The sequence below is a fragment of the Melanerpes formicivorus genome, unplaced genomic scaffold (assembly GCF_026170545.1).
Source record: "Melanerpes formicivorus ecotype bairdi unplaced genomic scaffold, bMelFor1.0.p_v2 SCAF_330, whole genome shotgun sequence".
Classification (NCBI taxonomy): Eukaryota; Metazoa; Chordata; class Aves; order Piciformes; family Picidae; genus Melanerpes; species Melanerpes formicivorus.
The window spans coordinates 121,672-135,190 of NW_027142682.1; positions in this window are offsets into that span (position 1 = coordinate 121,672).

A 13,519-nucleotide genomic window follows, 5' to 3' on the forward strand; every position below is an offset into this window, starting at 1 on the left:
ATGAACTCTGGGGTACAAACTTAAAAATCAATTATTTTAACTTGATCCCTTCCAAGTCTTCAGGGGGTTTCTGTTTCTGCTTCAGCTTGAAAAGTAAAGAAAAAAAATATATAGAGTTAAACATATATTTCATCCAGCTCTCTTCATTCATCTCTGTTATTAAGATACCTAAATTGTTTGTTGAGGCTTATGACAAAATAAAAATATTAGCATCACTTGTAAACATCCAGAGCTGGAATTTTCCTGTCTCAAAGGCTAGAGTCCCAATTTCCATGCTCTGTTTCTGAGAAGCAATGTGACTTGGGCACGTCAGCTAATCTGTAGTGTCTCCATTTTCCACATGTTTAGTGTTATCCACTTCTAGACTTCTTTGAGAATTACAAACAAGGGAAGATGTGGTATGTGTGTTAAATATTATTACTCTCATTTAAATACAATTACCAAATGAAAAATTCAAGTCTGTTTTTTCTCTTGTTAGCGTTTGCACTCTCAATTGTCAAAAAAAAATTGTTATCCAGGGGCACATTCATCTAAAATACTGCCTCATGTTGACTCCATGGTGATATGAGAGCAGATCTTTTTCATGCCCCAAATGTAAAGAACTGAATTTACCTAGCTGATTCTGCCCTTGGTTTTAAACCTGGGCGTAACAAAGACAATATAAACTTAGCACATAGTTCATTAATTAATTGTTTGGAAACAATTCATTGTAAATACTTTTGTATTTATAGCCACTACGAAACAATGAAGATAATATCTGAGAAGGCTCCAAGTGAAGCAGGAAGACTCTGCAAAGGATGTGCCATTGTCATTATTAATAAAGCTTCTGTCTGATTGCAGGACAAGGTACAGAGATTAGTATCAGCTGTGTCCCTGGAGGGAAGAGACAATGCAGAACTGTAGCAAAGAGTAACACACCCATCTGTGACAGTGTACGTGGAAGATAAAGAGTCCTTCATGGTTTCCTCAGTCCACATTGGCACAAATGTCATGGCAAAAAAATATCTTGTCTGTTCATTTGCAAAAACCCTTGCACCACATGTCTGTAATACAGATACTTTGGCTAAACTGTATTTACCCAATATGGGAAGAAATGCTTTTGTTCCTTGTGCGCTAACGCTACAGGCCTGCATTGTGACTTTGTTAAGGTAAAAATGCTCTTTCACAGGAACACACGGGACAATAAATTTTTAGTAGCTTGAGTAACTTCAGAAAACAGCTACAACTGTATTAAAGAATGCTGTAACAGAACAAAACAACAATAAATAAATCAAAAATAGCAAACTTGATTAGTATCTCTTCCTGATTTTCCAAAAGAGGAAAATTCAGTGAAACTAAACCAGATGACAAGCCACTATTATTTCTGAGAATAAACTGTGATCCAGTCCCAATATCTAGAAGTGGAAATTGCTATTGCTCTGAGTATAATTTTTATTTATTTTTTTTTTTTAACTCTCCTTATAAACAACCCTTAGAAAGTGGCAAGACATGAGAATTCTCACATTCTCATCTATTCTCTGGTGAACATGCTAAATCACTGTGCCTTTTTTTCTTCTTTTTTTTTTTTTGTCTAGATGTCTAGATCAAAAAATTTAAAATTCTCTAGACAAATACAAGAGCAGACTAGGAACAAGCTCTTGGAGGAGGTAATTTCTTAATCAAACACAATGCAGCCCAAATACAACAACTCACTGTTTTTTCAGTAACATCTCCAAGGTCACATATGAGATCTCTGGCCCTAGTGGCACTGACTTGCACCTACGTTTTTTGAGTGTCATCCTTTAGTTGGCACAGTCTGGAACAGAATCGAAGAATTAATGTGGATAATTAAGAGCTAATTTAGAATATGATGCTAAGGACTAACTGCTCTGAATATGTAATAATGATGATTAAAAATTAATACTTTTACATGTATTCTATTTATGTATGTTAATCCATATTTCAAAGACTAAAATTGTCTGGATTTATCACTCAGTCTTCTAAACATTTCAATCATAGTGACCTCTAATTATCGGAAATATAAGTATTTATGCATAAATACATTCATACGGGTACTGGGTTGCAAGAAAGGGTTCAGTGCTCTAAGTTTCTCTTTGTCCATCCTTTGTCCTTATCTGCATAGGCACAGCATTTCTTCTTGTGACAGCACATGCAAAAGATAAGGTATAATGCAAAAAGTGTAAATAAGTGACAATAACTAAATGGCAGAAAGCTTTGAAAGAACAGTTAAAAAATATACAGAAATACACAGTATGTGCCTCTCTCTACACATTATGTGTATTATACTGTACACGTTATTTGAGTTTTTCCATTGCAAGGTTCCTTCTTTCCCCTTTTGACTTCCCTAACATCTTATAATGGAATGGGCTGCCCAGGGAGGTGGGGGAGTCACCATGCCTGGAGGTGTTCAAGAAGGGATTGGACATGGCACTTGGTGCCATGGTCTAGTCATGAGGTCTGTGGAGACAGGTTGGACTCGATGATCTTTGAGGTCTCTTCCACTCTTTGTGATACTGTGATACTGTGATAATTTATATAAAACATAAAAACCAATATTAAAACATATCAATAGCTTACATGACCTTAAAGCAGATATTCTGCACTGAAATACTCGAATAGGGTGACAGAGACCGTGCCACATAGGACAGGAACTAGGAAAAAGGTTGTATCTTGACTTATTTTCTCTCCTAGTCCTGTCTCCTTCCTCTAAAATTGTTTTAATCAGTTATCTTGCTTTCATTATGCTTCCAAAGCGCCATTGCTATTATTCCTCCTCTGTCTTCAGTCCTCCTGTGGCTGAATCATCTCTCCTGCTCTTCTCCAAGTGTCCCTCAGCTCCCTGCTTCCTACACATCATTCCAGCCCAGCCAGTTCTTTAATCCTTTCTTTCTCCACTCAGCCTTTAATTGACCTTCCTAAAGCAACCACTGCCAGCTACCACTTCCTCTTCCCTCTCTTCCTCCACCTCTTCTGCTGGTCAATCCAGATGGGAGAGGAGGAGTGGGAGATGAAAGTGGGAGACAGTCTGTCTCCCTTCCAGGTGGCTGTGCATAGGCACAGGGCTGTGCAGCAGTCACTGTGGGGCCTGCAAATCTGCTGAACACATGAGAAGCTAGCAATGCTCAAGGAAGGACATGATCCAGAACGGAGACCAAATGAGGACATCATGAGTGAACACCATTTGGCAAATGCTGCATGTGCAAAAAAATGAAAAGCAGGGGCATAAAGAGCAGGCCTGAGTTGCTGCTAAGTTGTAACCTGTAAATCACTACCTGATTCTAAATTGCTACTTGGTTGAGACTGTAACACCTTGCAGCTGGTTTGCATTCAGTTCTCCCGACTTCAAGAGAACCCAAACTCATGAAGTAAGCATATGTGTACTGGAATACAGTGTGGTTAGCTTTTTTCTAAACCCTTTAGAAAAGTTTTTAGCTACCTGTCACACAAAATGTTAATATGTAATTTTTGCCTAACTGAAGCATGACCCTAAGTCATTTGAAATTAAATAACTTCAGACAGGCTCTTTCATTTTATGTTCTTACTTGCTGTGGAGGTTGGGGGGGGGGGGGGGGGGGTGGGGGGGGTGGGGGGGGGGTGAATTTGCATCAGTACATTGTGTTTTGACAGTAAAAACTCCCAAATGAGAAAGAAGGATGTTCGAAATTAAGATTAGTCCCACATGTGTGGACAGACCATACAGATGCTAAGAATGGCTCCATGTGCAAAAATAACATATCAATGACCTAATTTGTTAGCTGGCATCCAGTCAAACCTCAGAGCCGCCCAAGGTAGAAAAAATGTAACCAAATTGCTGATTCTTAGCCAATCCTGCTTTGTTCTTCTTTCATTCAGAGGAAAGACCTTTCAAAACCATTTCATTTCTCTGCTGCATGTATTTATATCCTTATTTTATATTGATTTGGTTGGATAACAAAGAATGTTATGCTCGGCCATAGCAAAATGTGTATAGACAAGCTCAGCAGGAGTTTTCATGTTGTGCTGTCAACACTGCACAATGGCAGCCCTTTTTAAAAAAATGAATTTTATTAAGGAAAAAAAGTTCAGACTTTCAGAGCAATTAATATCTGCTGATGTCAGCTGAACTGAAGGTGTTGCACTACATTATAAGGTTAAGGGCTGGTAAAAACAGGATTGGAGATACATTCTCTCAATGGACACTCGTGCACACAAATGTGTGGAACACAAGAATTTGTATCAGTCCTGCTGCTGTATTTGTTAAATCACCTTACTCTTAAGCATGTCACACCCCTCAACATTTTTATCCTTATGTTAATAATTGGGAAAGAAGATTAATTCTGTAAAAAAAAAGATACAACACAATTTCTGAAATATGAAATCCTGTAGGATATGACTTGCTGTGAAACATCTTATTCAAGCAAAGGGGTTACTTATCAATATGTGCTAAACATTTTCTGAAAATAAGACATTAAATACCAAATAGTGAATAACACACACCCCCAAAAAAGTTTGTCTAAACTCTTTCTCAGGGAATAGAATAGAATAGAATAGAATAGAATAGAATAGAATAGAATAGAATAGAATAGAATAGAATAGACCAGACCAGGTTGGAAGAGACCTTCAAGATCATCATATCCAGCCCATCATCCAACACCATCTAATCAACTAAACCATGGCACCAAGCACACCATCAAGTCTCCTCCTAAACACATCCAATGGTGGTGACTCCACCACCTCCCTGGGCAGCCCATTCCAATGGCCAATCACTCTCTCTATGAAGAATTTCTTCCTAACATCCAGTCTAAACCTCCTCTGGTGCAGCTTGAGACTCTGTCCTCTTGTTGTGTCACTGGTTGCCTGGGAGAAGAGACCAGCCCCTGCCTGTCTACAACCTCCCTTCAGGTAGTTGTAGAGAATAATGAGGTCTCCCCTGAGCCTCCTCTTCTCCAGGCTAAGCATCCCCGGCTCCCTCAGCCTCTTTTCATAGGGCTTGTGTTCCATGTCCTTCCACTTGTATTCTAAGTCCTTCCACTTAGCAAATTAGAGATTTGCTATTGACTTCAAGGGACTTTATTGGGTTATATGTCTGAATATAATTCTACATGTTCATTACTGAACGGCATTTGCAGCACAAAAGAAGAGTTCTTCATAGTATTTACTGTTTGGCATATACTGGTACTTGTTGGTCTGAAATATTTTTTCTGCTATCACAGATATAAATTTCTGATATATGTTTATATACAGAAATGTAAATGAGCTATTCATGTTAGATAATATAACATTTTTTTAAAGCTCAGCTGAGAATAAAAGGAATTGGGAACTGTTAAAAAAAGAATTTGACTAGTTTTGACTGCAAAAGACAGGCGAGGTCCTATAGCCATAGGGTACTAAGATTACACAGTTGTAATTCAAAGACCAGTCTGAATGGACTGAGTATCCTTTCTGTTGTAGATTAATATTCCTTCCTCTCTGCAAGAAAATCTGCCTAATTTCAAGCACAGAAGTCCTAAAATTCTAAAGAGAGCCATTCTCCTAACACACTGAAAAGGTGTCAGTAACTGCGAATACTTTCTCCTGTATGTGCCAGTGTCATGAATGAGTACACTAACAGGAAATTGCTGAGCAAGTATTGCTACTGCATACACTATTCTCTTCCCTAAAGAACTATGGGAAACATTTTCTCTGTTACATGGCCCCCACTCATCAAGACATCAATATTTATGCTTCCCACATCAATATATAGTCTTCTTATGCCAATGCATTGCTTTCATTCCTTTAATTATAAGCTTACTGATTACTTAATTATAAGCTTACTGATTGCAAGAGTTTACTAGACCACCTTCCAAGCCTTCACAAAGCACAATTATATGCATCAAAATACACATTTTTGAGTTAAAACAAAAACAAAATAAAAATAAACTCAGTGTTTGTGATGTATGTTTTCGATCTAAATCAAATTTACATCATTAAAAACAAACAAACAAAAAACCACAATTGGATACTGCTAAATTGCTAAATCTTAAGGGGTAAACTCAAGTTATTGCATTTTATGTTTATAATGTAAATTAGTACCATGTAAGGACTGATAGATAAAATGCATTTTCATCTTTTTCTGCATGTACTTGTACTGCCTAATCCAAGATAGAAAAAGAACCCAAAAACCTCACAGGTTCATCAATATACAGACATGAAAAAAACACCAAAAAGTCGATGAATAGGTAATAATTAATTAAAACAAACAAATAAAAGCCAACCAACTAAAAAACAAAACAAAACCACACACACCAAAAAAAAACCAACCCAGGCAAGGAAAAAAAAAAAAAAAGCCTACAACCAACAACAACAAAAAATAGAAATAACAAAGCTGTTCATTTTAATAAAGCAGTAGACATGGGCATTTGGAACTTCGGATGTGCTGGCTGAGGGGAAAAAAATGTAGGGCAGATGGAGATTTGGATAGCCTTGGTTTTAGGGTTTTGAAGCTGACATTTGATGAGGTGAAGTGACTGAGAAACAGAATCACCGTGAAAGATTTGTAGGCTTTAGACTTTATAGACTTTACTAGAAAAGCTTTATAAGACTACAGACTGACAGAAACCCAATGTCTATGTCTATGTTGGGAAATAAAAGAGGTCCAGAGACTGAAACAAAATGTGACACTGTTTTTGGAGGTATTCCCTGGAACAAATTATCCCCAGAACCGTGCCACATATTGACTCAGAAACATTTGTTTGGAGAGATCCTCCCAGAGCCTGGGACCAGGCCAGCAGTAAAGCAATTCCTACAATGAAGGATCCAAAACTCCACATCTCTCCCTTGTCTTCTTTTAGTTAGCACACAAGGACAATTTGTGTCTTTGACCTAAATGTTGCCAATGGTAGGAAGTGATTATAACATCATCACCAGAATAGGTACAGTACAGTAAAATGAAGGATTTCTTTGAGGTTTCAGAGCCTAGAAGTCAAGGCTATGTTACAGACAGCTTTAGCTGTCATTTATTTTGGCCACTGTGCCACAGCAAATGATGTGGCATGGCTCCACACTTAAAGCCAAGCTTTCCTGAAGCTTCCTAGCCAAGCTAGATGAGTGTAAATTGCTCACTTTAACTGGACAAGTAAGCTCCACATTTGGTTTTAAAAGTGTTTCCCCAACCACATTAGTATTTGAGGACATTTATAGAAGTATAATTAGACAGACACTCATTTCCTTCCTCTTCTCCTGCTTCTCTTACTGCCCACCCGAGAAAAACAAAGAAAGTATTTTTACAATTCTTTTGGTCTGGAAACAGGCAAAACCAAAGACATTTCCCTAATGTTCTTCATACACAGGCTCTAAAGTGAAATTTGCTTAATGTCAAGAACTTTTCATACCTAGGTCTTAATCTTGCATCTCTGACATGATGCCCTCGGATATGCCCAGCCAGCAAGGATTTAGGAAAGGAAGGTCCTGCCTGACCAACCTGATCTCCTTCTATGATCAAGCAACCCACATGGTGGATGTGGGGAAGGCTGTGGATGTAGTCTACCTGGACTTCAGCAAGGCCTCTGATACCATCACCCACAGCAAACTCCTGGACAAGCTGGCAGCCCGTGGCTTGGGCAGCAGCACTCTGCACTGGGTTAAGAAGTGGCTGGAGGGCCAAGCCCAGAGAGTGGTGGTGAATGGTGCCACACCCAGCTGGCAGCCAATCACTAGTGGTGTCCCCCAGATATCAGTGCTGGGCCCCATTCTGTTCAATATCTTTACTGATGATCTGGATGGGGGAATTGAGTCCATCATCAGTAAATTTGCAGATGACACCAAGCTGAGGTTTAGGCTGGATGTTAGGAAGGAGTTCTTCACAGAAAGTGATTGGTCATTGGAATGTGCTGCCTAGGGAGGTGGTGGAGTCACCATCACTGGAGGTGTTTAAGAGGGGACTGGATGAGGCACTTGGTGCCATGGTTTAATTGATTAGATGGTGCTGGGTGATAGGTTGGACTTGATGATTTCAAAGGTCTTTTCCAGCCTGGTTAATTCAATTCTACTCTATTCTATTCTATTTCCTGGATCCAGAATGCCATGTTGAACACAGTGGGTTTGTTGAATTAAATACCTTTCTTGAAGTGGAGATTTAAAATGGAGGCTATGCTATGATATTGAGAACCCATCTTGTACAGCACTAGTTTTGAAACAATACCATAGGAATTGTTACAATAGTATCATAGAATTGATAGACTCTTGTGCCAGATACTACATTTATTCAGGGTTTCTTGAGCAGAAGTAATGAGAAGCATTAAAGCACTGTTTACATAATGAAATGTAATATCAATCATGCTATGTGCATTAATGATAAGACTAGGGATTGAGTTGTGAGCAAAACTGAATCTTCCTCCTCAGAATGGAAAAATACTAGAAGACTGCAGATTTACTATCCTATTTTAATGTTATCTTTCACTTCATAGTAATATTTTTCTCGTAGCTAATTTTTGCAAAATGACAAAAATTCTCTTCTAAAATGTTTGCAAGGGTTTTGTTTGTAACTGCTAGTCAGCCACCTCATCTTAGTGGCCTTCTAAATTTACAAGGTTGCTTAACAAGATGAGGGGAAAGTATGAGGGAGTGAAAATGCAAGTCATCCACAGAGCAGAGTATCAAAGTAACACTTTTAGAAAATCGCATTCTGATTAACATTGTATACAGGGAACGAGGTTGAGCAACCTCATCTCCTTAGGCAACCTGCTCTTCAAGGAAGTGGGCTCAGGTCTCCCTTGAACAAAGTGCTTTTAATCCACTTCATAACTTCGGGTGAGGAATTCCTGTCTGAAGGGAGTCAGTGCAAACAAATCCACATTGAGTAAGCTGGAGAGCAAAAAAGCACAGTTTAGAGCCAGAGTGACTTACACAAACTTTCTATGGATGGCCCCATATCTACCTATGTGAAGAGTTACATCAAGGACCCCAAGCCTAATTGCAACAGAACTTGCACTAAGTGTAATCAGCCTTGAACTGGAAAGTTCTTTATTTCCACCATACTCTGTCATATCTGAAGACAGTTTGATCACATGGAGCATAAAAGCCAGGTAATTTACACATGGGTGTAAGAAGGAAGACAGTCAATGAAGAGGGGACTGGACCTTTTCCAGAGGAATGCAGGCAGCAGCTTGTCCTCCTTCCCTGCCTACCTCCAGAAGGACAAAGCAGTTGAGGTAGCTCTTAGGCCACTGATAAGGAGAAGGCACCTGATGACTCTGGAATAATAATGAGGAGGATTTTTCTTGAATAAGCACATTACTTTTCCTTTTGCTGACCCAAGAAAACCTGTTGGTTTTCAACAAGTGCAGGGCGGGACTGTGACCGTTTGAGGCGGTGCCTTTAACAAAGGGACACCATGGCCAAATGATCATTGCAAGGATGTTGAAGTAGGTGAGGTTTAAAGGCACCTTCCAACCCAAAGCAGTCTATGATTATGTGACCCTATGACATTGCATCAGGTAATCTGTCTTCAAAAGAGATGGTTATACCTCTTCCACAGTACTGTATTCCCCGTTCAGTAAAATTATTTGAAACCAAAATATTATGATGACACACTCTTAACTAAGAATGTTTATATCCTTCATTTTGATTACCCATGTCTCTAACTATTCTCCCAGCATTTGACATTTCCAACATGGATTTAGGAAGGGCAGGTCCTGCCTCTCCAACCTGATCTCTTTCTATGATCAGGTGACCCGCCTGGTGGATGTGGGGAGGCCTGTTGATGTGGTCTAGCTGGACTTCAGCAAGGCCTTTGACACCGTCCCCCACAGCAAACTGCTGGCTAAGCTGTCAGCTCGTGGCTTGGACCAGAACACTCTGTGCTGGGTTAGGAACTGGCTGGAGGGCTGAGCCCAGAGAGTGGTGGTGAATGGTGCCACATCCAGCTGGCGGCCAGTCACCAGTGGCATCCCCCAGGGATCAGTGCTGGGCCCTGTCCTCTTCAACATCTTCATTGATGATCTGGATGAGGGGGTCGAGTCAGTCATCAGCAAGTTTGCAGATGACACCAAGTTAGGAGCAGATGTTAGTCAGTTAGAGGGTGGAAAGGCTCTGCAGAGGGACCTCGACAGACTGGACAGATGGGCAGAGTCCAATGAATTGCATTCAAGAAGTCCAAGTGTCGAGTGCTGCACTTTGGCTACGGCAATCCCATGCAGAGCTACAGGCTGGGCTCGGAGTGGCTGGAGAGCTCCCAAACAGAAAGGGACCTGGGGGTACTGATCGACAGCCACCTGAATATGAGCCAGCAGTGTGCCGAGATGGCCAAGAGGGCCAATGGCATCCTGGCCTGCATTAGGAATAGTGTGGCCAGCAGGAGCAGGGAAGTCATTGTGCCCCTGTACTCTGCATTGGTTAGGCCGCACCTTGAGTACTGTGTCCAGTTCTGGGCCCCTCAGTTTAAGAAGGACATCGAAACACTTGAACGTGTCCAGAGAAGGGCAACAAGGCTGGTGAGAGGCCTTGAACACAAGCCCTATGAGGAGAGGCTGAGGGAGCTGGGATTGTTTAGCCTGGAGAAGAGGAGGCTCAGGGGAGACCTCATTGCCCTCTACAACTACCTGAAAGGTGGTTGTAGCCGTGAAGGGGTTGGTCTCTTCTCCCAGGCAACCAGCACCAGAACAAGGGGACACAGTCTCAAGCTGCGCCAGGGGAGGTTTAGACTCGAGGTGAGGAGAAAGTTCTTCACCGAGCGAGTCATTCGTCATTGGAAGCCCATAGGAAAAGTAGATGGGAAATACATATGGAAACAATGCTAAAACCTGTAACAGGTGTGTTGTCCTTTGAATATGAAGAAAATGGTTCCAAACACCTATAACCACAGTGCAAGCACAGAAATAGACCTGTCAGTAAGGCAAAAAGGATGAGCAGCCCCAGATGATTACTTTGCATACAAGGAGAGTAGTTCAAAATATTAAAAAAGGAAAACATGATAGAAAGCCAGGATGCAAAGGACTATCATAACAAAGGTGCTACAAGATGTATTGAGTAATACTCTGGAATTTCTAATCATTGTATTCCCTGTAGAAGCAAATGACACTGATGAAGTACACTTATATAATATATAAGCACCTTTTTCTTCAGGTGGTAAGGAGGGGGTAAAAATGGAACTGTGCAGATAAGTAACTTGTGGAATTTCTTCCTCTGCCAAGCACGGGTGAAGAAAGCAAAACACTGATACTGGAAGCCAACCAAAGGAAGATCTGATAGTTTAGTTTGGAGGGTTTTGAATGCACAGATCACTGGAATGCCTCCTGCAGTCAGAGCCAATGTTTGGATTACACAGTCTCCACTTATGCAGACAGATTGCCAGCCTCTTGGGCTCAGAACTGGCAGGGCCTGTTAGGCAGGATGTAAACCTTCAGGAGAAGGAGGGAAAGGGAAAGCTTTAGCTTAATTTGAATAATCCAGTTTGTACTTCCAACATACAAATTAAGAGAGAAACTAAAATTGTTCTGAAGCGAAAGATGAAGGATAACAAGAATATAATGCCTGACGCAAATGTGTGGGGAAACAAGCAACAACTGGAAGGTACTGCACTAAATAATGGAGATTAAGATCTGGAAAGCCTAACTGAAACTTAGTGGGATAATTCCTGTGTGTTGAAAAGACAGGATGCAAGTATGCATGGGAAAGGCAGAGAAAAGATAATTGATAGGTGTAAGAAACATTGTATAATGCTTTCAAAGAACATATGCTAAAATTTTGACAGTGACAGTTATGAAATGATAAAAATCTTGGGTAAACATAAAAGACATTTGTAAAAAAGGAAAGTTTAAAAAGGAAAAAAAAAAAGGTGGTAATAATAGCATGCATTTCCTTTAGGTCACCGCTGGAACAGAGCCAGAAAAGGCATAAACCTCTGAGTGGATTTTGGTTGATCAAGTGTCTAGATAGTGCATACAGATGCAAAGATACCAATCTCATACAACGAATTCCAAAGAATAAAGATGATGAGTTGGGTCAAAGTTTTACTTATTGGGAAGTGGGCACTGAAAATAGAGATGCAAAGCATTTTAATGTACTACAGCAAAAAAATAATTCAAAGCATAAAATGGTGGAAAGGGGTCAATTCCACTTCCAGAAAGATTTTAGAGAACATAAACAAGAGAATATGAGATGAGAATAAATGTCTAAAGTTTACCTTTATGCAAGAAAAAATGAGATTTTCTGGGGAAATGGAACAGGATTAAAACTCAGCTGTGGAAAAAAAGCCCCAGGAGATAATAAGGCAAAGCAATGGTCAGACTGTCTTCACAAGGGCTATTCACAGTTCAAAGTAAATATACAGGAAGGAGTGGCAGGAAAAGAATCCAAGGAGTCTTAAGCCTGAATGGGCCAAAAAGGCAAAAAGAGAATAACAGGACTTTGATAGCTACAGAAGGTTAAAAATAAAAAAATCACCAAGAAACAGTCTGTAACAATAAAGGGAAAAGAAGCTGAAATTTAAGGCGGCACAATAAAACAAGATATCAACCTGCACCTTGGTTAATACTAAACCAAAAAGAATTATAAACACTTAAAGCCAATGCCTTCAAAACTGCCCTCAACTGCTGCAAACAGTACCAGAAAAGGACCACTTTGAGATTAGTAATATTATTCTGAGGGACTCAAGAATTAAGAGTAATCAAGAGACCTATCTTTGGCATACAGAGTAGGAAATTTAGGGTGTGGTTCATGTGATCTATCTTGGACAATGAAGGCTCCAATATATTTGAAACAGTCCCTCCAGGTTTTTTGTGATCAACAAAGAAACCCACAAAATTAACCTGTGATGATTTCAGCTGGGGTAGAGTTGGCTTTTTTTCTGTTTCTTTGGTTGGTTTTTTCGGTTGGTTGGTTTGGGGGTTTTTGTTTGTTTGTTCATTTTCTTTGGTTTTGGTTTTGGTTTATAGGAACTTCTATGGGGCTTTGTTTTAGATTAGCACTGAAAACATCATTGATAATTCAGGGATGTCTTCCTTATTGCTGAGCAGTACTTACACAGAGACAAAGGCCTTTCCTGATTCTACCACCACCACACCAGCATATAGACTTAGGATGCATAAGTTTAAAGGGGACACAGCTGGGACAGATGACCTCAGCTGACCAAAGGGATACAGAATCAGAATTATTTCAGTTGGAAAATACCTTTAAGGTCATTGAGTCTAATTGCCAACTCAACACCACTATGGCCATTAAGCCACATCCTGAAGTTCCATGTCTACATGTTTTTGAACACCTTGAGGAATGGTGACTTCACCACCTCCCTGGGCAGCCCATTCCAAAGCCTTACCAGCCTTTCAGTAAAGAAATTTTTCCTATCCAATCTAAACATCCCCTGGTGCAATCTGAGGCTATTTCCTCTCATCCTATTGCTAGTTAATTATGATGTCATGCTCAACATATAAGCTGGGAGAAGAAGGAAGGGGAGAGGCATTTGTAGTAATGACATTTATCTTCCCAAGTAACTGTTATGTGTCATGAAGCCCTGCATTCCTGCAGATGACTGAACATCTGCCTGTCAATGGGAAGTAGTGAATGA